The 27,008-nt window shown below is 40.2% G+C and overlaps 1 protein-coding gene across 9 annotated transcripts in view; it reads right to left on the bottom strand.

Annotated features, from left to right (window-relative positions):
* ADGRL2 (adhesion G protein-coupled receptor L2) overlaps nucleotides 1-27,008 on the bottom strand; it is a 723,239-nt gene that overhangs the window by 273,072 nt on the left and 423,159 nt on the right. For 3 of the 9 annotated variants that reach the window (XM_078393041.1, XM_078393042.1, XM_078393052.1), the window contains 2 exons: nucleotides 17,121-17,188; nucleotides 759-823 (listed from right to left, as the gene is read on the bottom strand). The gene's annotated coding sequence lies outside the window, so the exon portion shown is untranslated. Of the gene's footprint in view, nucleotides 1-754; nucleotides 824-16,231; nucleotides 16,315-17,120; nucleotides 17,189-27,008 lie in introns of those variants that run through there. The other 6 variants (XM_078393036.1, XM_078393037.1, XM_078393038.1 and 3 more) reach the window with 5 other exon arrangements.

Below are 27,008 nucleotides of genomic sequence, written 5' to 3'. Positions count from 1 at the left end.
TACAGGCACCAAAAATAATGTGTGCTCTTATTGCTTTCAGTAGCCTGTTATGTTTCAGCCAGGATCGCAGTCCAAACAATGAGGTGCCCTCAAGCACAGACTAAGTGGCAGACACACTGAGCTTATGTACTTTTATCTCTTGTTACTATTGTGCAATGTTTACTTTTTCATTTACGACGCTGTCTGGCTACCAGGCAGATGGGTGTGGTATAGAAACTTAAATAGTTAGTTTAGTGCCCTCAAGTTAATTCTGACTTACAAGGACCCTTTCCAGGGTTTTCTAGGTCGAGAACACTCAAAAGTGGTTTACCATTCCCTTCTTCTTGGGGGCATCCTGGGACTGCACAGCTTGCCCAAGGCCACACAGGCAGAAACTTAAACAGAGAAGAGAATTCAAAGGTGGTAAAGCAACTCATTTTTATAGAAATGGATAGACATCAGTCGCATGAAGTCTACTCAGACTTGGCTATAAAGAGTGCCTCGCCATCAACTGACAAGAAGAAGAAGAAGAAGAAGAAGAAGAAGAAGAAGAAGAAGAAGAAGAAGAAGAAGAAGAAGAAGAAGAAGAAGAAGAAGAAGAAGAAGAAGTTTTAAAAACTCGTAATACAATTATGAATCAAAGTCTCAAGGAACAATGCATCAGCCTTCTTCTATGCAGCCTATAGAGGAAAGGAAAGATGTAATCATAATCATCTATGCAGGGTCAAAACATTGCTCCATCTGTCTCCAGGATAGGGTGACTTCAGATGCAGACCTACTTTATTCTTGTTTCTTCCTCCTCCTCCTCCTCCTCTTTCACACTGGAATCCCAAAATCAGCCATCCTGAAATAGAAAGACATGCCTTTTAGAATAAAGAAGAGGGCATCTTTATACATATTCTAAGCCTGGGAATATGTTTCCACTATCAAAATGGAACTCTCGTGCATTGCTTGCTGTATCATGCATATCAGTATCATACATTTGAGATAGCCATGTGGTCACTATCCATTGATAAAAACATTAAGAGAAAAAAACAGTGGTGGCTTACTAGGTGACAATGGCTTAATTGTAGCCAAGTGGATACATATATCTAGAACTGACCCACAAGTTCCATATATTTCAGGATTTGCTTTCTGCTCAGCTGCCATGGTGAACAGCACTGGTATGACTACCACTACCTGGACATTCTGTTTCGGCAAGGTGCAGCAGCGCACACACAGCTAAGCAGCTCTGTTTTTATCTTTACTTTTTATTTATTTTATATCATTTTATAGTTTTAAAGCTTGACTGTTTTTAAAAGCTTGACTAGCATTACCTTGGCAGAACTTTCCTGTGACTTTACTACCTGCTGGACAAACAAAAACATAATTTTTCTAATAGCTACACAGGATGGCATAGTGGGTAGAGTGACATACTAGGTCTCAGGAGACCTGGGTTCTAATCCTCACTCAACCATGGAAACTCACTGGGGTGTGTGGAACTGGTAAAACCACTCCTTAAGTATCACACTTACTTTGAAAGCCCTATTAGAGTCAGTTGGTTTTGACTTGATAGTTGATAGTACACAACAACAACAGCAACAAATACAGTCTAAGAAAATGTCCACCTAGCAAAAGTTGGCTGATCATTTCTATCCAGAAACAAATAAGGTGTATGCAATGTTTGTTTTTTTAACCTGATGCTTGTCAGGTGATGCATATTGTACAGTGGACCCTCTACTTAAGGAATTAATCCGTATTGGAATGGTGGCTGCAAGTCGAAAAGTCTGTAAGTCGAATCTCCATTGACCTACAATGCACTGAAAACCGATTAATCCCATAACCAGTGATTTTTATTCTATTTTTATTCCATTTTGGTTTTTTTCTGGTCTGTAAGTCAATTCTCTGGCTGCAAGTCGAATCTAAATTTTGCAGCCAGAGAAGTCTGTAACTCGAAAAGTCTGTAAGTCGAGCCATCTGTAAGTCAAGGGTCCACTGTACTTTGGATGGATATTTATCCTCCAAAATGCCCACATATATTTTCCAAAACTATAGTCTGTACTTTGTCCGTCATAATGTATTCCCTACCCCTGTGCCTTTCTCTGGTTCTCTTTCCTCCTCTACTGAAGTCCTCCTCTACGATTATTATTTACTTGCATAGGGAGTGAAGAGATGTTTACATTCAATTGGACTCAGCCTTTTTTTTTTTTTAAAAAGTGTTAAGAGGTGACAATCTGTTCGATCATTACTGACAAAACTGTATTTTACTGCAGAGGAAACAAATGATTTGACCTTGCAAGCCACATAATACATTTCAAAAACAAATCTGCAATGTCTTTTTTTTTAATGGTTAGGATTTGCATAGCTGAACTTTGAATGCAGAGCCATAAATAGTGGTGGAACACAAGCTGGCATCTAGCCCAGCAGTGCTAGGGTGCCAAATAATTGGGGCAGCCACTCATCAAGTAAGCTGTTTGGTTGAACAAGGTGATGTCGGAAAAAGAGGCTGCAAAGCTGAAGACAAGAACTCGCCTTGTCGTTTAGGAGGATAATCTAGAGCTGATAAGCAGCCCAGAGAGCAAACTATGTTTTGTAAAATAAAAAGGGTGGGGGAAATATTCAACTATTGTTTTGTTAATTAAGGTGAATACTATTGCTGTGAAACGAACCCCCCCCCCAACACACCAGAATAAAGCTATCTATAGCAATAAGTACAGTATGTTGCTTTTAAACTGAAGTCAAAGCAGCACTTTTAATATGATGTGTGCACAGGCTAAGAAGGTACCGAGCATCAGGGATGGGGACTTGAGTTGCAGGATTCACTGTCAAGTCAACTTGGACTCAGGTTTTTTTTTCAATGAGAATCCACCCACTCCTCCCTTTTTTTTCTGGAGGGAAAAAGCTTGTTTTTAATAGGGACTCCAACTTGCGGCTTGGTATGGAAGACTTGGACTTGGGACTTGGTACCAAAGACTCGGACTTGGGACTCAGACCCAAAGACTTGCCAACATCCCTGCTGAGAATGAAGGACCAAAAACAATGCACCACCATTTTGTCTTCTCTTGAACATCTGCATTTTGCAATGGGAAATATAGATAGAATAAGTAATTGAAAGATGGGGGACAGTTACAGGATGCAGACAAGGCTGTCTAGATCCTCATGAAATTCTGCAACCGAGGCAGAAGAATTTCAGAATTGAAACCTCCTTCGAAGACATACATGGTTTCTAGACATCAAGCATTCAAAGTGTAATTATGTTATGTGCCATGAAATCACTTCTGAGTTGCAGTGATGTTCAGAGTGGTTTAACATTGCCACAGCCCTGGGAGATTCCATGACCAAGCAGAGATTTGAACCCAGGTCCAACACTCTATTCCTAGTCCAACATTCCATCCCATTATCCCACATTGGCTTTCATAATATATAAGTAGTTATTCTTCAGGAAGCATAATCAATGCATATACATTATTGTTCTGAGAACTTAAGCAAGGGGTGGTGATGGTCCAGAGCCTTCCCTAAACATCTTTAAAATCCTAACTGTGTGATGAACACAGAGCTTGGGAACATTCCTTTGGTGGACTACAACTCCCAGAAGCCTTCCAGGTCAGGCTGGCCACCAGTGAGGCTGAGTGGGCAATTCTAAGAGTTGTAGTATAGAGGCAAGACTTGTAAGTGCTGAATGTATGCCCTGTGTGTACAGACTGAAGCATGAATTAAGTCTTCTAACCTTAAAGAAAAAAAATATATTGATATTTAATGAAATTCTTCTGGTATATTTAACATTAACAGGTATCAGACAAATTATTAGCATACAGAGTGGAGAAGAACTGTTTTGATTAAAACTTAGAATGCTGTATGACTATTCATAGTAATGTGCATTTAATCTTTATTCATTAAGCACAGCTAGAGGTGGAAATGAGAAAGAAACTGTTTTGTTAAGGTGCAGATTTAATTATATTCAACAATTTATTTTCTTTGGCTATCTGACATTTATCACCTCGTTGTTGTTTAGTTGTTAAGTCATGTCTGACTCTTCATGACACCATGTACCAGAGCACACCAGGCCCTCCTGTCTTCCTCCTAGAGTTTCGTCAAAAACATATTGATAGCTTCGATGACACTGCCCAACCATTTTTTCCTCTGTCTTCCCCTTCTCCTCTTGCCTTTGCACTTTCCCAACATCAGGGTCTTTTCCAGGGTCTCTTTCCTCAAGAGATGGCCAAAGTATTGGAGAGTGAGCTCCAGGAGCTGTCCTTCCAGTGAGCACTCAGGCTTGATTTCCTTTAGAATGGATAGGTTTGTTCTTTTTGCAGTCCAGGGGACTCTCCAACACCACAATTCAAAAGCATAAATTCTTTGGTGGTCAGCCTTCTTTATGGTCCAGCTCTCACTTCTATACATTGTTACTGGAAAAACCATAGCTTTGACTATGCGGACCTTTGTCGGCAAGGTGATGTCACTGCTCTTTCAGATGCTGTCTAGGTTTGTCATCACTTTCCTCCCAAGAAGCAGGTGTCTTTTAATTTTGTGGCTGCTGTCCCCATCTCCAGTGATCAGGGAGTCCAAGAAAGTAAAATCTGTCACTCCCTCCATATCTTCCCCTTCTATTTGCCAGGAGGTGAATGGGTTCAGAGCTTCAGACAATTATTGGCACTCTCCTCTTTCACCCTCATTAAGAGGTTCTTTAATTCCTCCTCACTTCCTGCCATCAGAGTGGCATCATCTGCATATCGGAGGTTGTTGATATTTCTTCCAGCAATCTTAATTCCGGCTTGGGATTCCTCCAGTCCAGTCTTCCGCATGATGTATTCTGCATATAAATTAAATAAGCTGGGGGACAATATACAGCCTTGTTGTACTCCTTTCCCAATTTTGAACCAATCAGTTGTTCCATATCCAGTTCTAACTGTTGCTTCCTGTCCCACATATAGATTTCTCAAAAGGCAGATCAGGTGGTCAGGCACTCCTATTTCTTTAATGACATGCCATAGTTTGCTATGGTCCACTCAGTCAAAGTCTTTTACATAGTCAACAAAGTAGTAGATGTTTTTCTGGAATTCTCTGGGTTTCTCCATAATCCAGTGCATGTTGGCAATTTGGTCTCTGGTTCCTCTGCCCCTTCAAAATCCATCTTGTACTTCTGGGAGTTCTTGGTCCACATACTGCTGAAGCCTACCTTGGAGGATGTGCTGATGTGAATTTCCAGAAGAAAGAAAAATCGAGTTGCTGCCCAATCTTCTAACTTCTGTGGCTCACCAGCTGCTGCAGAAGGGTCTCTCCTGACTCTTCCTCGGCTCCCCCGTTTCTGGGAGGGTCCCAGACCGAAGTGGTTCTAGCTTTCCCCGGGAGCTATTCCCGAGAGCTGCTAGCTTCACCAAGATGAAGTTCCTCCTCTTGCCACCTCTTTCTGATGTCTTCTGCTTCTGTTAAGTCCCTACCATTTTTGTCCTTTATCATGTCCATCTTTGCACAAAAGGTTTCTTTAATATCTCCAATATTTTTGAACAGATCTCTGATGTTTCCCTTTCTATTCTTTTCCTCTATATCTTTGCACTGTTCATTTAAGAAGGCTCTCTTGTGTCTCCTTGCTATTCTTTGGAAGTCTGCATTCCATTTTCTGTAACTTTCCGTATCTCTCTTGCATTTTGTTTCCCTTCTCTTCTGTGCTATTTGTAAGACCTCATTGGATAGCCACTTTGCTTTCTTGCACTTCCTTTTCTTTGGCATGTTTTTTGTTGCTGCCTCCTGTACAATGTTACGAGCCTCCAGCAATAACAGCTTACATATCATCTCTCTTTTTCTTTTTCTCTCAATTTTTCAGTCTATCTTTATCACACATGCATGCATACACACACTTAACTGCATTGATGGGAATGACATGGATAAATTCAGTCTGAACTTTACAGTATACGAAAAATCTATATTTATGTTTCAGTTAATAATAGTGAAAACACATATAGAGCTGGGCAGAAGGGAACCTGAGTTAGGTATCTGGCTATGGAACCTGAGGCTGGGAGTTCAGTTCCCCACTGTGCTTCCCATAAGTACAGCCAGCCTGTGTAGCCCTGGGCAAACGGCACAGGATGCCCCCAGAAGAAGGGAAGGGTAAACCACTTCTGAGTATTCTTCACCTATAAAACCCTGAACAGGATTATCGTAAGTCAGATTTGACTTGACAGCACATTAGAAGTGAACAACTGATTGGCGGAAACTCTCACTTGAAAATACTCTGTTATGTTATTAGGATTGTGAGTATGTAGGCTTTTGTTATATCTGGTGCTTTTCTTGGGATGTAGGCATAGATTTATATAGCAGTTATACAAAAAGTCTCTTTCCTCCTACACGAACACTACACTCCATTCTAACCACTAAGAGCCCTTCAACTTCCCAGTTATTGCTACACAAAATTAACTCTGATCTTATTGGGCTTACTAGCTCAGGAACAATCTATCCACGATGAGGAGATCTATAATTAATCCTTCAGTGTATTTGAGGAGGGGAGGCCATCTTGCATGCAGTACACCTGGGTATCAGTGTGAAGGGCTTTACAGCTGAAAATGATGGTTCCTCGCCACTAATTTGATTGGTAAAGTTTTCGCACCTCTGTCATTAGGGCCACTCCCTTCTGTTTATCTGGGATTCCTCTTGTTTTGTTGATTGCCTTCTTCTTCCCTGACTCCTCCCTCCTTTCTGACCCTCCCCCCCTTTCTGACTGAAGCTACACATGATTACTGTGAGCAAACTCACTTTTTCCACTTGAAAGATGAAACTACAGGGACTTTTTATTACCAAAGGCTAGACTTGTGTGATAAGGAACAGCTGGTGAGATTGGGCTGATCGCTCACATTTCTGTGTTGTTGTTTTCTGCCTTGTACTCTGGGAACAAATTCCTCATGTAAAACCCTTCTACAAAACAAATGACAATACAGTGTGCTGATATTTCTGGTAAATACCCATCCCCAATGCAATGTATCAATTAAAGTGCCAGTCTAGGACCACTCTAGCACTCCAGTTCGTATCTCCCCTTAGCCACAAATTTGTTGGGTGGCCTTGAGCCGAACATTCTTTCCCAGCCTACTCTATCTCACAGAGATACTGAGTGGATAAAATGCAGTGGCACTGCCTTGAGCTGCTTGCAGGAAGGTTGGGCTATAAATATAGCAATTTAAAACAAGTCTCCTTTGTTACGTTTCCTTCCATCATGCTTTTTTGTCATTAAGAATGTACACTGAATTTTCATGTGATCTTCTGGTTGCATGGCTCTTAGCAGGATGTAAATATTTCGCACACAATAAGTGATGACGAGAATGATAAAACTGAACTGAAGTCAAAGCCATGATCGTGCTTGTCTCAGGATTTGCAAAACACAAGAAAAGGAATTAACAGCTCAACCCTCCTCCCTTCACCTGCCCAGGAATCAGCTTCTTTATGGGGACACGCCTTCATTTGTTAGAACAAGCGCTGCTCACTGAGCCAGTTTTTCTATTTCTCTGCCTTGCTACAGAATGTTTGAAACATGGCAACATACGAAACAGGCGAAAGGATGTCTTGTTGACCGAGGTCACTTGGAGCAGAGAAGCAGATGCAATGAAAGCCCTAACTTCATTCTCCAGGAAAGCATTTCAAAAGAGTTTGAGCAGCCTGTTAAGACTAGATTTTCCTGAGGTAACAGCCCATTCAGAGAGAAGGTGATCTGTTTGAGCAAGTGGGAAGAAGAATCCTATTTTCCGTAGGATCTTCTAGTCTCAGACATGCTTAATGGAAAGGTACCAGGTGCTTTTGTGCCAGAAACATGATACACAAAGAGTTGAAAAGGGTTGTGTTTTTTATTTATAACTACGAACAAATATATAAACTACCATGCAGACACCCCAAACCCTCCCCCCCCCTTTGAGGACAGAGATTCAGACCTCATTGCATCTCAACTTTTCCACATTCCAGAGAGCATTGAAAGCGAAAAGAGGAAAAAAAGAAAAGAAACAAAGCCCAACAATCATTTTGCCCTATCTTCAGATCTGTCCCTGGGCCCAATCATGTATTAGAGTTGAGAAGGGTTGTTGATGAAGTACAGGAATTGTTTGAAGGAGGAGTACAGACTCCATTTCAAGAGAATGAATTCAGTTTTAGAACAAAATCAGTGGAATCCATGATCCTGTGTTTGGAGGTTTGTGCTGGTTTGTAAGTGCAGCACCAGAGGTGCTGCATGTTTCCCTCCCCCATCTCCCTGGCTAGATTCCTGCACTCACCAGCCGGTGGTGGCCACTCCTCCTCCTCTTTGGCTGTTCAGCCAATCCCTGGCAGGAGCCCAGGTTTCCCTGCCCCACCTCCTTGGCTGATTGCCCACTCAGGTGAGGGGGTGGGACAGGTAAGCCCATGCTCCTGCCAGAGATTGGCTGAATAGGAGGAAGAGAGAAGTGTGCTCTGGCTGGTGAGTGGGGCATTGGCTGGGGAGGCGGGGGAAGGGAACACGTTCCACCTGTGGGTGCCTCATGTACGAACCAGCACAAATCTCCAAACCGAGGTTCATGCCCATCTCTAATCCTATGAAAAACGTGGAGGATAGAATGAGATATTACACAATATTTACCACATTCAACAGTTTCTATGTGTTATAGTTCTCTCATTTCAAACCTGGTTGTGCAGCTGATGAAAATATTTTGCTTTTCTTTCATTATTTTATCTACTGCAAGTGTTAGCACCTTGAACACCGCTATAAAAAGGTGAGATAAATGCCACAAGATAGAAGTAACATGAAAAGTGTTTGTATGTATGTGCGTGTCTGCATGAATACATGCACATATTAGCATATTGTATATATTACTCAATATAAGTTATCTAAATAAACATGAGTGCACCTAACCTACACAGTTAAGTTTCAGACCACTTTAACTGCCATGGCTCCATCCTCAGGAATCCTGACATTGACAGCTTGGTGAGGGACATATGACCAAAATGCTATGGGTGATTTCTGCACACGAAAGTGAAATCAAATCAGATGAGGTGGCAAATTGCCACTAATTAATAAGGCGCTGATTGCATTCCTTGTCATGTGACCAGAAACATGACCATCACCTTGTTGATTAGTGACAACTGACTCCATGTCAGTTGTCACTCTGATAAATACTTGTACTGTATCAGAAGCAAGAGAAAACCAGCTAGCCCTAATATTGGACACTGCCTTGTGTGTGTGTGTGTGTGTTTGTTTGTGATTATATTAAAAGTCTTGAATAATCGTCAGAAATGTGTGTGTGTTTTGTGTTTTTAGTTTGGTTTTTGTTACTTGTATTTTTTTAAAGTAAATTATGCCTTTCTTCCAAGATCAGATATGAGAGATTTCAGCTGGAGCACTGAGAAGAGGTTACATCTGTATGGTTGCGAAAATATATATATTTTCCACAATTTTTTCCCATCATCAAAATAGTTCAGTTGTATGATGATCTGTATGTTTATTTCAAAGTAAATCTCTGAGGAATGTGAAGAAGGTGCATTAGGGTTGAGGGCAAGAGATCTATTCCAAGGACTGATAAACACAACCCCTCTTAAAATTGCCTTGTCTTATTCGGGTTACTTCTCTATGAAGCCTCATTTCAGAATGACCTTTACATGTACAATATGATGAATTTTTCATTTTATTTGATTGCAAAGATGTTATGATCAAAGGGTAAAATAAATATTGTCTTTTCCCAGTCTCAGAATAAAACAAATAAAAAACTGTAAAATATATATATATATATCTGGGTGTTGCTGCTGTTTTTTCGCTACATGAGACCATGCAGCTTTCAGGGAAAATGTGGAGTCTATATTCAGAAAATATACAATTTTAAATTCACATATGCAGCAAAACCCTGGTGGAACATAAATAAGGATCAATTTTTATACAGTTCAGCACAGTAAAACATTATATAGGCCTAACCTTCTCTCAATCTAAGGGAGAGATACAATTCCTCTCTCTACTGATACTATGTGAGCCATATTTATATGTCTTCATATGTATATATTACAATAAATTATACAGCAAAACACATTGGTGAACACCCCAGGTTTCCAAAGCATTTCCAGCAGAAGTGGTAAATCTTTATCTTCCTTTAGAAACAACAGCTACAAATGCTAGACAAAAATTCAGTAGGAATGTTAAAGATAGCTTTATAGGGTTTAAATATTCAGGTGTTTGTAGCTGGTGGATAACAACAACCTTATCAAGTTGTAGATTTATATTATATAAGTGAATTTTCATTATATTAAAATGACAATTTGTTTGTTCCCTGTTGCACACATGGTAACAGAAGCAAAACATAGTTTTCTTCTCACCATTCCTGGGAAGAAGAAATTTATCATTGTGCCAAAAATACTCTGGAAAGCAAAGAAATGTTATTAGTTATTATGCCCTTATCCATTGGGATTCTAACTTCCAAACACAGTGGATCAGCAGCCACACAAAAAAGAAAGACAACAATGACTAAAAATGCAAAAGAGAAATGTGTGTGTATCAGAAATGTGACCTCAGTTTGGCCACCAGTGGTGAAATTCTGAGTGCAGTAACTGCACGGATAAGTCAGGTTAAATCAAGGTGACATATTTATGTTGGCCAACTTTCTGTGGCATGGATGAAGAGTAAGGGTCAGGGTTCTTGAATTTGTCCATAGACAGCTTTAACACAAATCCTTTCTCACCAAAATATGGGCTGGACATGCCAGGCCACTAAAAGCTGCCATGGGAATATGAATCACCGTCATATTCCCAAGAGATTATAGGTGGTTTTAGGGCCAACTATATATTACATATAGATTACATATAACTCATCATGAGATCTGCAATCAAATAAGTGTCCTAGAGATGTACCTCTGGCAGTCTTTCATGTCTGAAAAATCAGACATACAAAAGAAAAATGTGCTTATGGATTAAGAGCAACCACAAACTCAAGTAAGCTGGCCTGTGCATTACACAAGGTAGGAAAATCTCCTGCTGTGACAATCACAAATAATCAAGACTCTTCCAGCGGCTGATCATCTGTAAAAGTAAGGTTGGACCCCAAAACAAGTTAGAAGTGATTCCTGGCTGTGATCTTGGGCAGCTACCACTTCATGGGCTGAATATTTGAAAATATTTGTTAAAATTAATTAACTACTCTAATTATTTGACATTTTTAAAGTGATGGTTTAAAAAGAAATCACATAAACTGATAAAATGACTTTCATGTTAAGAGCTTGAGTCACAACGTTCACAAGTTTTTCATTTGTTACTTTTTAGGGGTAAATTGGAGGAGTTGGGCCTTCTTAGTTTTAAAAATATTATAGACATGCTTGCTACTTTATTAATAATTAGCTTAGCAAATTAACGCTTTATTTTTTTACTAAAACAATTGCCAATGCACATCAGCTGATCAATGCAGAGGAATTCTATGCATATTTAGCTGGACAAGCTTTGAAACTGTCCCATGAGCATGTTATGAGGATACCTGATGACGGGAAGATCTCTAAACATATTCAAACAAACAGTTAAAGACTCCTTTCAGATCAACCAGTAATGGGTACATTCCCAAGGTGGGAGGTTGTATTGTTCTACAGGTGGGCCCAACAGAAGCTGCACTTTTCCACCACTACTGGGGGTGAAAACCACCACTGCTGTTGATATTTTCACTGAGAACAATGTTTCTGTCACTGCTATCAATGTTGAGAAAATTCTTCAGGAAACATGATATACCAGGGATTATGCTCTGTTGGCAAGCAAAATTGTGTTCCTAAAACTTTCTGGCAACATAATTCTATTGAAGGAATGTTGTTTGCTCCTCATGAACCATGTTTTCCAGCATTTGGCTTGCAGAACCTTCACTGCAAGGATCTAGGAGTGTACAGGAATGTTTCAGCTGAGGGCTTGTTTGGTCATGTAACAAAAAACTAAACATGTGGAACGGAATCCAGTTGAGGCTGCTAGCAAATATAATTAATGTTGTGCCAGTAGTTGTGCTGTTTGGCACAATGTCCATGGCATAACTGGTTGTGCAAAAAATTGCAAAAATTGTTGTGGGTTTTCTGGGCTGTTTGGCCATGTTCTTGAAGTTTTTCTTCCTCATATTTCACCTGTCTCTGTGGCTGGCATCTCTGTGGGACAATCCCACATACTACACCAGAACACAGACAGAGTTCTAGCTCCTGTCCTCTGAAGACACCGGCCACAGAGACTGGCGGAACATTAAGAAGAAAAAGAACATGGTCAAACAGCCCAGAAAACCCACAACAACCATCGGATCCCAGCTGTCAAAACCTTGAAGAACAAATTGCAAAAGTGGTTGTACAAGCTATATCACAACAGCCATGTATCAGATACTGTGCCAAATAGTGCAACCACTTGTGTACAAAGAAATCCCATACAAGATACTTTCCACAAAGTTAGGGAGAGGATAGATGGAGCTGTTAAAAATGAGAACAGTGAAATGGCAAGGCCCTAGACTCCCTCTGTCCAGGCTGAATGTCTCTATGAAGCTTTTATACATAATCAGATCTGAATTGGACAAGAGATCTGGAGCCAAAATGGCGCAATCAGAATAGTGAGAAAAATCAGGGACTAGGAAGCAATAAACAGTACATATTCAGCTTGGGTCAGATATGGAATCTAAATGCCATGAGTCCAAGGGGAGCACACATTGCACCCATAAGCTTGTCCACGCAGCTTCCCATTTTCTTTCTTTCTTTTCTCCTAGTTCCTCTCTGAGGAGTGGCCTAAAAATTAGACACTCACTGCCAGAATGCTGAATGATGGCTTTGAGTCACACTTGTCAGTGCGATTTTTAGTAGGACAAGTGCTCAGGTTACACAAAGGTTTCACGTTGACTCCTTGGTATCTCCAGTCAAAAGAATCAGCTAGCAAGTGATGTGAAATCCCTCTGCCTGGGAAACATAAGGGCTGCTGCCAATCAGAGCAGACCCTACTGGGTTAGAAGGAAGAGTGGTGTGATACAGTACATGGAGATAGTTTTCTATGGCTAGGATCCTGCAGTTTTGATTGCAGTAGATCCACTGATCCAATGGAATTTACGTAAGTGTTGACTTACCATTTACCAATTGAGTCAATGGGTATACTCTAGTGGGGACTAACAATAGGAAATTGGCATATGTTCCTACCTGTGAAGTTAGAGCAGCATCAATCTATTTCCATTTACAAAGTTCATGATCTTCATTGTTCTTGCTAGATATATGTGTGCAACACAGTTACTGAGTGTACTGTTAGGGTCCATTAATAACACTTGAAAGGGGAAAACTACTAGCTTCACAACCCTATACAGCATCTCCCTGGAGCTGATGCTATGGGAACACCTAACTATCCATCCTATCTGGCTTTTCTGTTCCAAAGGTCAGATCATGTTTGTGATCTGACATGCTCTCTGGCCACATTCAGGTTATCAACCACACCACGCCACACTAGGAATGTATTTATTCTTTGAGATCAAACAGGTAATTGCTTCTCACTCACTCCCCCTCCCCGCCTTATATTTTTTTGGGAGTGTCAAATAGCATATAGTCAGACTTTCTCGCATGAAAGCCTGTGTTATAAACCTCTTTGGTGCTTGGCTAGCTGACATCTGAAGAACCTGTGATGTAGAAATGCCTCATAAGGCTGCCAATTATTTCCTCTAATTACTAGTTCAGCCCATGATGACATTTTTAGCTGCTGTTTCCCAACAATAGCTCTTTAATATTACATGGTAGTTATTGTTTCTGTTAACATTTCAACTCAGCCATTCTAGATTAGCCTTCTACCAGTATCACTATATGCGATGAACTCTCTGGCTTCGATAAGGTCACATTAATTCATTGTACTTCCTGAATCAATAAACATGCTCCAAAGTTCTTTTTCTTAATCACCAGTTCCTGTAGAGGGCAGCACGTTCTAGATATTATTGAATCATAATCTAAGACATGATAGTCTGGCTTTAACTCTTCGGCAAGAAGAAGAGTGAAGGGGAAAAAATATAGCTCTATATTTTGTGTAGCAGTTCCCATGGAACAATAAACCAGCTCAGTCTCTTGGCAGTTACACACCAAGGTCAAGACTGCATCTGATTATTAAAGGGAACATTTAAATCAGGCACCTGGAGCCATGTATTTAGTAAAGGGAACAACAAAATATCAACAAGAAGAAGGGCTTCCATGAGGAATGTGTTTTATCTTTAATACCGGAGATAACTTTTTCTTATTGGCAGTGCATAGACTGTCAAAAACTTCTAAAGGGGTTAGATTTAATTATCTCACTTCTTGCACATTTCATCTCAATTGCTATGGCAACATGCGGTCGCCTCAGCAGCAATGCACACTTTAATCAGATATTTCCTCACTCATTTCTCTGTGCACCACCTCAGCCATGCAATGAAATTTATATATGCCCTCAAAGGAATGGATGGCATTGCTTGTTCCCTCCCAAACGGGTGCCTCCACAAGCAGAGAGAAAGAGAGAGGGACTGAAAAAGTCACCTACTCAAACATTTCCACAGAGTTCGGCACCTGGACAGCACATAGACAACGGGAAACAATATGTTACATGTACTTTCAATGTGCTTCTACTTCATTGATTTCTCCCCCAGCTGTTTTCTCTACCACTCCTTCTTTACAAGGCATCCATCCACTTACGCAGCAGCCCAACCCACCAAGCTAATGGGCAGTTCCTCTGGTTTCTACAGGAACTCTATTTAAACCTTGAGAACCAAAAACATAATAACTAGCTAGACAATATCGTTTGTTCCATTTCCACCCCTCCCCAAAAAGCTTTTTGTTTGATTACTCATCCTTCTGATTAGACACCTCTCAGAGGATGGCATGGCCTCTTTCAACTGCCTGGCTGAGAAGCCAGGAACAAATGCTAAAACAAAAATAATTAGGGGCAGTGAGCCAACAGCAGGCGTGCAATTCAAAAAGCAGACAATGTGATCATTCAGAAAACTACAAAAATGCACATACGGTTGGATTTGAGGAATGTGCGGCATTGACAGAATAGAGAAAATGTATGTATTGGAGAAAAATGGCAAACAATTTAGCATAAAGTAAGTACGCTGTTTATGTTTCACATATGAAGATATGTTTCTTAAGCATACTTGATAGAAGACTAACTTCTGTAGTACCCAGAATTAACATCACTGATACATTTTGAATAGCATTTATTTATATTACATGTATCTCTTGCCTTTCCTGCATTTGGCACAAAGCAGTGTACAGTTCTCTCTTCCTCCACATTTTATTTTCACAACAATCCTGCTGGATAGACCAGGTTGAAACAGACATCCTAGATCACTAAATGATAGTTTACTGGGGTCTAGAATGGGGATCACCTGAGTCCCAGGTGGACACTCCAACCGCTAACTGCTGGTGCTCAGGCTTTATATCCAAGTTTGCATTGGATTTTTCATGCACCTAACCTGACACTAGTTGGAACATGGGTTGTATTCCTCCACTGAGCAAAACTAATGTGATGAAACATGATGACCCTTTCCATGGGAGCTACTATGTCAAAAGGGATAACCTTTCTGATACTACAGATCTTCACAATGCTTGGAGTACAACAGTGACATAACACACTTTTTGCAGTGGAAAACTGCTTTGGGAGATTTGGTTACAGATTTTCTGCATAGCATCTTGTAGGTCTCAAGGAACAGACATGTCTACCTACTCCATAAGGCTGATTCTGCTTCATTCTGCCTGTAAATGGGCCTCTTTTGTTAATACAATTGTTTTAAAATACTATACAAATAGCAATTAAACATATATCAAGATTAGAAGCAAGATTATCCCAGAGTGCAGGTCATGTAAGTTAGAGGAAGCCAGATTTTGGTTGAATATCAGGAAAAAATGTCCTAACTGTTAGACCAGTACAACGATGGAACCAACTATCATGGGAGACGGTGAATGCTCCAGATCTAGAGGCATTCAAGAAAAAAACAGACAACTATCTGTTATACTTTGACTTAGATTCCTGCTCTAAGCAGGAGGTTGGATTTGATGGCCTTAAAGGCCCCTTTGAACTCCATTATTCTATCATTCTATGATTATTCAGATTATTCCGAATAAAGGCTATGGAGAACCTTAGTGTTTATTTCCAAGGAAAATCCGTAGAGTGCCAGAGAATGAAAGGTTCTTGTACAGTACTTGGCTACAGAAGCCACTAGAACTGGCTTCCATAACTGGAGGTCCGACATTCTAACGTGAATGGAAGAACAAGAAGAAACAGGGAAAGAAGAAAGGAAGCCTGAGAAAAGACCAAAAAAGGTAGTACCAGAAGGTCTATTTACCTATTGTTCCTCACTCCCACTCCCAGGTCAGATCACTTGTTATATGCTCTGTTGATCTTTTCCAACAACAAATCCACAGTTTACTAAAAGAAGAAGAAGAAGAAGAAGAAGACTTGTGGGATTGTAGCGAATAAGTATTAAAAATTCCATATTATCAAAACTTCATTCTACAAAGGTAAGGGTGTTGTGAGTAAAATATGGAACAAAGCAAGCAGACAAGGTTATTTCATCATTAGGGAGCAAGTGAGAATATAGATGCTTTCTGAAGGAGAAGAAAGATGGAGCTGTATCATAAATTCTTGACTACGTTTGAAGAAAATAAGGAAGCTTCAGGAGAGAATAAAAATATGATATGTGTGCAGTTTCTACATATAATATGCAATGTTGCTATACTCTCAGATAGTGGCTATCATAGGAAATATTGATTTTTCTCCCCTACTGTGTTGCCTAATAGCTCTGAAAATGATTCTCTGAATATAGCTTTAACATATGATCTTTGTTTTCTTTGCAAAAGGTAATTAGAACGAACACACACACACACACACACACACACACACACACACACACACACACACACACACACACACACACACACACACACACACACACACACATACATTGAATCCCACGTAAGGTGGGGGGAGATAGGCCACAGACAAAGGGTTTGTCAGACAAATGAAGGGATTGTTGTAGAGGCCAAAGAGAACCCACAAGCAAAAATGACTTCATTCTCATTAAACTTTTTCTCATGAACATGTGCTTCACAATGCATACTCTATCAAATGTAGACATATCAACAGAGTGAAAAATAGAAGGGTAGTTATAAATTATCATAATTACTACAGATATGCATCCATAATCCATGCATAACTTCATTCAAATGGGCTACCTTGCCAATTCCATTGGTACACTCTTGAAAAAGATGGTTGCGCGTAAGTTCCTTCGAAGCCAGTGATACTGAAAATGAAGAAGAAGAAAGAACACAGAAAAGCACTTAACTTGTAGACTTGCCTGATTTTCCCAGGCTGTGCCCAGTGGATCAACATGTACACCTCAATGGGCTGGAAAGCAGCTGACATTTATTTATATATTGAGGCAGTATGTTCAAACTGGACAGTCTGGGGACTGGTTCATTCATACCCCACTTTCAAAATCTTACATGCCCAGCAAGGTAGTGAACTAGTGTGTGCATCTCCATTGTGTGTATGGTACAATAGCTGGCTCATAACTATTTATGTCTGATTTTATAATTCTTCTAAAACAGAAACCTGGACATAGGGACTACGGGAATCAGATGTAGTACACATACTTTAGACTGCAAAGGTTGTGGAAGTCACTTTTTTCCTGGCTGTCACTTCCACAATCTCATTGCCAGTTATAATGGATGCTGGGGGATTCTTGAAGCTGTAGTCCAAACATCACTGTGTTCCTAGCCCTGCTATATTGCAAGCTCAGTTCATACATGGTAGCATAGCATGCATGGTGATGGTGGATATATGCTTGGAACTCTATTCCACCACATTGGCAGATGTAGAAGCACTCTTATCCTGTGTCAGATCATTGGGTTGGATTTACGCTGAAGGTGTAGTCTGAGGCAGAAAAACCCAGTGGAAACCCTATCTTTACTCCATCCTAAGTAATGACTTCACGGTTTCAGAAAAGGAGTGTAGAGCTCAGTACCTTCTATATTTAAATATATTCCTTGCCCCCAAACTATGACACTGCCACATCCTCCAGCTCTTGCCAGGCTGTGCCCTGGACTCCATCGTCTAATGGTATATAAGCCTGCACTTAGTTCAGGCATAGCTTTACTGTGTACAATGGTGCCTCGCTAGACAGTTACCCCGCATGACAGTTTTTTCGCTAGACATTGGCTTTTTGTGATCGCTATAGCAATTCCCAAAACAGTGATTCCTATGGGGGAATTTCGCTGGACAATGTTTGGTCCCTGCTCCGCAAACCGATTTTCGCTAGACGACAATTTTGACAGCTCCCTCCGCACTCGCAAACAGGTGTTTTCGGGACCTAAGCTTCCCAAGACAGCGATTTAAACAGTTGATCGGCGGTTCACAAAGCAGCTTTCCTATGGCCGATCTTTGCTAGACAACGATGATTCTTCCCCATTAGAATGCATTAAACAGGTTTCAATGCATTCCAATGGGGAAATGCTTTTCGCTAGATGATTTGGTTAAACAGCTATTTCAGTGGAATGGATTATCATCATCTAGCGCAGTGGTTCTTAACCTTTGTTACTCGGAAGTTTTTGAACTGCAACTCCCAGAAACCCCAGCCAGCACAGTTGGTGGTGAAGGCTTCTGGGAGTTGCAGTCCAAAACTCCTGAGTAACCCAAGGTTAAGAACCAGTGATCTAGTGAGGCACCACTGTATTCTTGTTTGTCCTTGCATGGAAACAGAAAGAAAGCTTGGTCTTACACAAAATAAGATTGTTTTTGCTGTGAAAAACAAAATGCATCCGGAATGCTGAATTAAGCCAACTTGGAAAATTGCACCATTTCCAAAGCAAACAAAACAAAACAAAACAAAACAAAAAAACAACCAACAACAACAACAACAAAAACCCCCACACAAATCGTGCTGCTTATATACTGCCCCATAGCGCTTAAAACACTCTCTGGGCAGTTTACATTGCAAGCTACATATCCCCCCCCCCCCAGCAAGCTGGGTACTCATTTTACTGACTTCAGAAGGATAGGAGACTGAGCAACTTTGAGCTGGCTACCTGGGATTGAACCCCAGGTTGTGAACACAGTTTGGCTGCAGTGCAGCAGTTTACTGCACCACAAGGCTTGGGTATTTAAGCTGCTTGGGTATGTGTCTGTATATATATGTGCGTAACATGTAGTTTGACACTTTTACAGTGACATTAATCACAAAACTTAAAAACTAGCCATAGATTTACACATAATGATATTACAATAATAAATACATTCAAATGTTCTGAAAAAGTACATGCCATTCTGCAAGATTCGGTTATATCATCAAAAGGTTCATCAAAAAGCAGAAACCAGCAAACTCTCTATATTTCTAGTTTCTCCTTCTTCAACCTTGAAAGAACTGTGAGATACTGAATAGTAAGGAGGAACTTATTAGGAACTCCAGCCTGGCGATATTATTTATGAACTTTATACATACTTTTATTATAGCACTAACATTCCCTGAAGGGATTATTAAGTTGTTAGACAAATTAAAATGAAATAAGAAGGAAAGGTGCACTTGAACTGAAAACTGCTAAAACATGCCCACAGGCAAGGACCAAAGTGAGTGGCAGTAATGTCTCCTTCTGTATGTTTCCGAAGAACTCCTTAGGATCTGTCACCTTTGATACCAAGTGAAGCTGCAGGAGATGTTTGCAATGACATGGCGAAGAACAAGTGAAATTGTTAAGTGAAGCAACATGTCTCACCCAGAACTTGGAAATACTTTTTCTTTGCATCATAATTCCCAGAATCTCTGCCCATGGAGATTCAAGGAGTTGGAACTTTTTAAGAAGTAACTTTTCTGAGATGTGCAGCAAAGATCAGCTGATCTCAAGAACTTTGTTAGATAATAACACCGTCTTAAAAGTGCAGAGCTGGAAGGGACGCCATGGACCATAAAGTCCAGCCCCTGTTGAGGAGGCATATACAGCGGCTGCTGCTCCTTTCCCTTGTTTCTTGGAACATGGAAGTAGACAACACAACATAACTTGGCATTTCCTTGTTTTCATTCTTATGGCTGGCAATTGGCAATGTGAGATGACTCAGAATAAAGTACACATCATATATTTACTTATATGCCACAACCAAAAGGAACAAAAGCTTCATGGCATCTTTAAGCCTAACAAGTTTTACTTGGCAGAAGCTTCCTGATGCATCTGAAGAAGTGGACTGTGCTTTCTGAAGGCAGATGCCAAATAAAACATTGTCAGGCTTAAAGATGCCTCAAGATTGTTCAATACAATAGGCGAACACAGCTACCCTCCTGGGAATTTCTACAATTCAAAGAAGAAAGTCACATGTATTAATAGCAAATCTATGTGTACAGTAATATGTTAATCCCCAAAATCTACTCAACAGGAGCTACAGACAATCCGGGGTCTCTGATAAAAGTATATACATTTACAAATTTATATATCTGTTCATCTACTTCTGCTTCATTGATTACGCAAAAGCCTTTGACTGAGTGGACCACAGCAAACTATGGCAAGTCCTGGTGACAGCAGTGAAAAGAGGGGATTGTTTGCCTTTGTGTGCTCTGAGTCTTGACGGTCAAGCAAGGGGCATGAGGGTGAACGCCACAAGAAGACTCCCTGGAAAAGACCCTGATGTTGAGAAAATGTTAAAGCAAGAAGAGAAGGGGACGACAGAGGACAAAATGGTTGGACAGTGTCATCGAAACGACCAACATGAATCTGACCAAACTTCAGGAGGTAGTGGAAGACAGGAGGGCCTGGTGTGCTCTAATCCATGGGGTCATGAAGAGTCAGACACGACTTAACGACTAAGCAACAACAATATATCTTTTCAGACACATGCATCTGCCCCGTTCACATAATGCCTACTCAACTTTTCTATCAATTCATTCTATCAGAAAGAAAGAAAGAAAGAAAGAAAGAAAGAAAGAAAGAAAGAAAGAAAGAAAGAAAGAAAGAAAGAAAGAAAGAAAGAAAGAAATCACCATAATCTTAGAACTGCAGAGCTAAAAAGGACCTTATGGATCACTAAGTCAAGCTCCTGTCAAGGAGGCACAGTGGGGAATTGAATTCCCAACCTCTGGCTCTGCAGCCAGATGACTAAACCACCAGTCAGGCCTGCCCCTAGCTGTCACCAGTCTGATGGCATGAAATAGCAGGAGTCTGAAGTTGAGAGCCTCTTGTGTATGTGGAGGTTCTCCATATGATTATTGTTGGAGTACACACAGTTGTATAGGAACAATGTTAACTTATGGATTCAGGTCTTGCAACTGAGAATGATCACCTAAGTGCACTTTCCCTTTTGTAAAGGAATCAAGTCCAAATTTTTTTCTAATAAAATAAGAAAACATGTTTATTACAGAAATGCACTTGGAACAGGAAAGAAGATAGTAGTCCTAGCTTTAGCTAACAAAGATGGAGCTGCCAGGAGCCATAGCTGCCCCATTAGTCTCTAGAGAACAATGACAAATGGTCTCCTTCTGAGAAGAATGATCACAAAAGATATGAGAAGAAAAGAAAGACATCAGCATTTGCGATGGGGGTATTCATATTTGTATATAAATATCCCCCCCAAAAAAAGGTGCAGATAATGGGGGTCCGGCCCTCTGGGGCCAGACCGACCACTCACCATTCCGCCACTGCTGTGAGCTCCGTGATCTCTTCCTATCATTCCAGAGCTCGCGATGGATTAGCCACTCCTGGCAGAAGGCAGGATGATGAGCCTCTCTGCCAGGTCGAAGAGTGGCTATTCCATCCCAAGCTCTGGAGCGATAGGAAGTGATCATGGAGCCCACAGCAGCAGTGGACAGGCGAGCGGTCGGTCTGGCCCCAGAGGACCGGACCCTCATTATCTCCACCTGTGTGTGGGGGGGGGAATATTCATATACAAATACGAATAGCCCCATCTCTAATCAGCATCAATACAGCAACTTACGGTGAAAGGGAAGTCAGCACAGATGACAGCAGATAAAGGACAGTCTAGGAAACCTGAGAGAGGGCTTCTCTCTATCCTCTTTCCCACATAAAGGGCTGCATCTTCTTGAGTGTAAGACAAGTTGAACCCAGTCACTTCCATCAATTACTAACCCAATAATATACAATAATATCAGTGAAAGGTGGTAGGAACAGAGGAAGGCCTAACATGAGAGAGATTGACTTGATAAAGAAAACTGAGAAATTGAGATCTGAGATCCAGGGAAATCTTGTGCAAAAACCACCTAGATTCTTGGTTGCCCTGGCACCTAAACATTTAATATTGCCACCTAGGGTACCATTGCCTCTTCCCCCGAACACTGTAGTCTAAAAATGTGAAGCTGTTGCTGAAGCCTTTTTTTCCCAATTTCCCAGCAAGATACCATTATAGTTAATATTCCACCTCTACATGCCCATAAATATTTATGCAAAACATTTTATGATCAGACAGAAAGAATGCATGCTTTGTTGTTGTGAACAAGAATTGCCATCATTGTTTTGCTTCCTTACAGGGGTTCAGTTTCTTTACAGGGATTCTTTCCATCTCCAGTTCCCCTTAAGCTCTCAGTGAAGCTAGATAGATTTTGTAGCATCTGGAATCACTGTAGGGTGATCAATGACTTGAGCCCTTCAGAGTCCAGCCATTGATCACACATAAGAGATACATATATCTTTGGCAAGCCATGGCAAACAGCTGCTTCTGCTTAGCCTGCCAAGTTGTTTCTGTTGTGTTTTGCTTTGTATAAGACATAGGGAGGGTCCAAAGCTGTTTGACATGAGGCTGCAGAGAACAAGGCAGGACCAAGTTGTGTTATGTTGTGCTGCTCTTGCATTGATTTATTAATACTACTTTTCTGGGTCTTCATGTGTATGAACTTGTCATGGCACATTGCGAGAATTAGTGTATGATTTCTAGAAAAAGATAAGTCAAGGATGAAAACCGGCTGGCAACAGCCCAGAACCACACACACAAGCATCTCAGATTGTTAAAAGGCGGAGATTTCCCTTCTGAGAAAGTTGCACATGGTTAGTCATGGAGAAAGCAAATCACCTCTCACCAACATAAAGAACACAATGCTTTCTACCAGGTTCATACTACCTTCAGCTTATACTCAGAATGTGAAATGTTAGAGCTTGGCACTGATCAGAGTAGGGAAAATTTACTTTTTGGGGTACAACTTCTCAAATCTCTTCCATGTCATCTGTAGTAATCAAAGAGTTGCAGTCAAGAAGAAGAAGAAGAAGATAACCATTATCAATGGCTTTGCTGGCCAATACACTCTGGAAATGGTAGTCCAAAAGGCAACTTCCCCCATTTCTGGTCTTGGCTTGTATCCCTACTAGGACAATCAGAGTCAAACAACAACAAGGCTTTTGTACCTTTAATAATGTTGAAGAAACGGGAATTTCAGAAGGCAGATCATTTTATGCAAACTCTGCACCGCTATTGACAGGGGCTCAATGATCCAGAGGGTCCTTTCCAACTCTGCAGTTATAAGATGACGACAACAACACCGATTAAAGGTACAAGAACCCTGGTGTGGTGTTTTTTTTTTTGCAACTCAAATTAGTGGCATAAGTAATATTTTAGGTAGTTGACTGAATAGCTCATGAGTTAGGTACCTTGCTGCAGAGCCAGAGGCTGGGAGTTCAGTTTCCCATGGTACATCGCAGAAGAGCCAGCCTCTGTGGCCTTGGACAAGCTGCACAGTCCTAGGATGCCCCCAGAAGAAGGGAATGATAAACCACTTCCGAATACTCCCTACTTAGACACCCCTGAAAAGGTTGCTGTATGTCAGAATTGTCTTGATGTCATATGATTAAATTTAAATGATTTAGACAGTATTCAGTTTTTAACTTATAATGTATTTTTAGGCCATTTTTGCCCAGACAAAGTTCTCCCAATGCAACAAGTACAAAAATGCAACAAAATATAAAATAAGTATTTGCTCAGATTTCTGAATTCAATAGAAAGGTTTAGGAGAACCACAGCTGCCTCCTTATATGAAGCATTAAGCCTCTACAAGAAGGAGTAGAGTAGTTGCACAGCTTTTATAGGCCTTATTATGTTGTTGGTAAAGAATGCTGAACACTCTGAAGTAAAATATCAGCGCTATTATGAGAATTATATTTATTCATAGACATTACGGATATGCCCGTAATCACTTATATGTAGCACACATTTCGACTCATCTCTACAATCATATTTCTGCTTTATGATGATCTTTACAACTGATTCAAGAGGGAGTTTTTAATGAGTGAAATTAGTTACAATCTCATCCCATCTTTGTTTTTCTGTTACAATACTTTGGCACTATTATGAATTCACTCTCCCCAAGGAAATGGACAACATACAGTAGTTTTTTAAAACAAGTTAAATCCAAACAAAGAAGGAAAGGTGGAAATGTTAAATCTTCTCCACAGCTTTCGGCCAAGAGAACTTCCTTGATGCTGACTCGACCTTGATGATTTTCCATTTTAGGGTTGATACAGGCCAGCCAGATGCTCTAGGATGTTCTTAGACAGGATATGTTATAATAGATTTGTCCTTCCCTGTTATTTGCCCTCAAGATCCAGCACCCATGGTATGGTATATCATGAATGTGTATCATGAATATTTTTGTGTGGTGAGTTAATAGAACATCAGGGTTTACTAATAGTCCATTATTTCCTATGCTGGGTCTTGGGCTGGCTTAGGTCTATTTAAACTTAGAAATAATGTCTATTTAAAAGCTGAATTAGCAAATGATATTTAAATATAGCCTTTATCTATTTTAAATTATTCCAGTTAAGCAAGTTGGGCATTTCCATCGCACACACACACAAAAACATCATTGCCATTGCTGGGAAACAAGGCAAATGTGCTGCAAGAACCAAACCTGTTCTGCTACAAGGCACAGTTCAAATGTCCACCACCCCTATTTAGACATTAGGTGTACATGTATAAGATTATTCAGAGAGCAGCAATGTGGTTATTAAAAGGCTTGTTTTTCTGCCTCTGATGCTTTATGACAGCATTTAAACCAGAAGAATAAAGGTGAGGTGAGCATGTTGAGGAATGAGGATATTATGCCACTCATTTTTATTCCTTTGCGAAGGTGTGAATAACTGTGGATCAAGTCAAAGATTAATCCTTTCCTCTTCTTCTCCTCTTTTTCTAAAAATAAATAATCAGAATTGCAGTCCTGATTATTCTGGAACTCTTTTAATGGGGGAAAAACAAACTTGAGTAGATTTTGCTGTTATGCTGGATGGCAGCACTGACTCTGAAAAACAGAAATAAAGTCTGTTTTGTTTTCTTTGTTTCCATAATTGATTAGAAGAGGACCTGCATCATCACATGCAGTCCAGTTCATTGCAGTTCAGCACAAAGTTTGGGCATCCCATGCTTGGATTAAATCTGGGAGGCCAAAGTTCCAACCTGTAAAGCCAATTCCTCCTGGCACCTATTACAGTCCATCCTGTGAAGGTCCGGTCACCAGGCTATCTCTTGAGAGGTCTGCCAAGGCCTGTTTTCGGACCAGCAAGCCTCCTGTTTCCATCAAAAACCCTTTAAAATATTTTTGGACCACCTTCCAGAAGTTCCAGTCAGCATGGCCAAGACTAAGGGATTACAGTAGTTACAGCTGAAAACATCTGGAAAGCAGAAGTTTCGATAATTGTTATTTTGAATATTGTTATGAATTTTCTTATTTTCTATCCCAATCTCTTTTTCTATTAGGTCTTATCTCCTTAAGATTCTACGTCTGGAAGCAGGATTTAATCTTTTATATACATCTTGCTTCCAGAATAGATAGACAGACAGACAGACAGACAGACAGACAGACAGACAGACAGAGTACACACATACAAGCTTTCAGTGGAGAAGAAAACTTTTAGAAGACAGACAGACAGACAGACAGACAGACAGACAGACAGATAGAGTTTATATATCTACATATATTAGATATAGATATAGATATATTTTATATCTATCTCTATCTCTATCTCTATCTCTATCTCTATCTCTCTATCTATCTATCTATCTATCTATCTATCTATCTATCTATCTATCTATCTATCTATCTATCTATCTATCTATCTATCTATCTATCTATCGAGAGATTATATATAGTTTTATTTTAATTTTTTCTTTAATTGATCTGTAAGCAACACTGGATGGATGTCTTTCGAACTGAAAAGTGATGGACAAATAGTTTAAAATAAATAAATCAATTTACAATTTAAAAAATGCTTCAAATTGTGTTTCATTGTGTATTATTTCTAGTAATCCATAGCTTTTTTCCAAACTGCAAGTTTCCACTAATACTGCAGTGCTCAAGTAAATACAGCACAAACAGGGCAGCAGCCTAATTACAGGCCCTCCTGGCAATGTCCAAAACATCTCCCCTAAGCATTTGTTTTGAAGCTGCCCTATGCATGAGTAATGTAAGCAGAAGATACTTGCATTTGAATGCTATGCCCTGACACATATAGATAACCATCAGCCACATTCAGCTTTGCTCCATGTTAATTCTTTTTTGATTGCCAGGTTCCTATTGTGCTATATTGACAATATGTAACCATCGTATGCTCATTGTGTGATTCAGTCAAAAAGAGAGGGAAGTATGGCCCTTCAGCTTTGATGTGCGCAAGACTGCTTTGATATTCTGGATCTGCCTCCTAAGAAATGGCTTGGAACAACAGTCTCTTTAGAAGCACCAATGAAGCAATCTGTCACATGAACACACCTCCCAGACCACTAGTGAGGCCATTTGGGGTCTGAGAGAAATATTTTAGGTTGAACGTCTTAGCACTTCTTAAATCCTGCTCAGAAACCGTAAGCATAAAACAGCACCGGCTTCCATTTTGTGGCTTGTTTACAGCATCTTTCGCTCACTGCCCATGCAGGTAGTTTTAACATCTCATGGATCCAACAAACTGGGCTCAATTGCATGAAAGCTTGCATCGGCTTCCTTTCCTGCAAAAATCCAGGAGTTTCTCTTTCTCATTTTTGTCTGTCCCTTTTAAATAACAAGACTAGGAAAAGAACACCACAGGTGTAAAGTGTTAGTAAATCATTTTAACCTTCACAAGTGCAACATTTTGTACAGTTTTTTAGAGACGAGCCTT

The sequence above is a fragment of the Pogona vitticeps genome, chromosome 4 (assembly GCF_051106095.1).
Source record: "Pogona vitticeps strain Pit_001003342236 chromosome 4, PviZW2.1, whole genome shotgun sequence".
In the NCBI taxonomy this organism is placed as follows: Eukaryota; Metazoa; Chordata; class Lepidosauria; order Squamata; family Agamidae; genus Pogona; species Pogona vitticeps.
The sequence above is the reverse complement of the archived record's forward strand: the minus strand, read 5'-3'. Positions and strand labels throughout refer to the sequence as shown.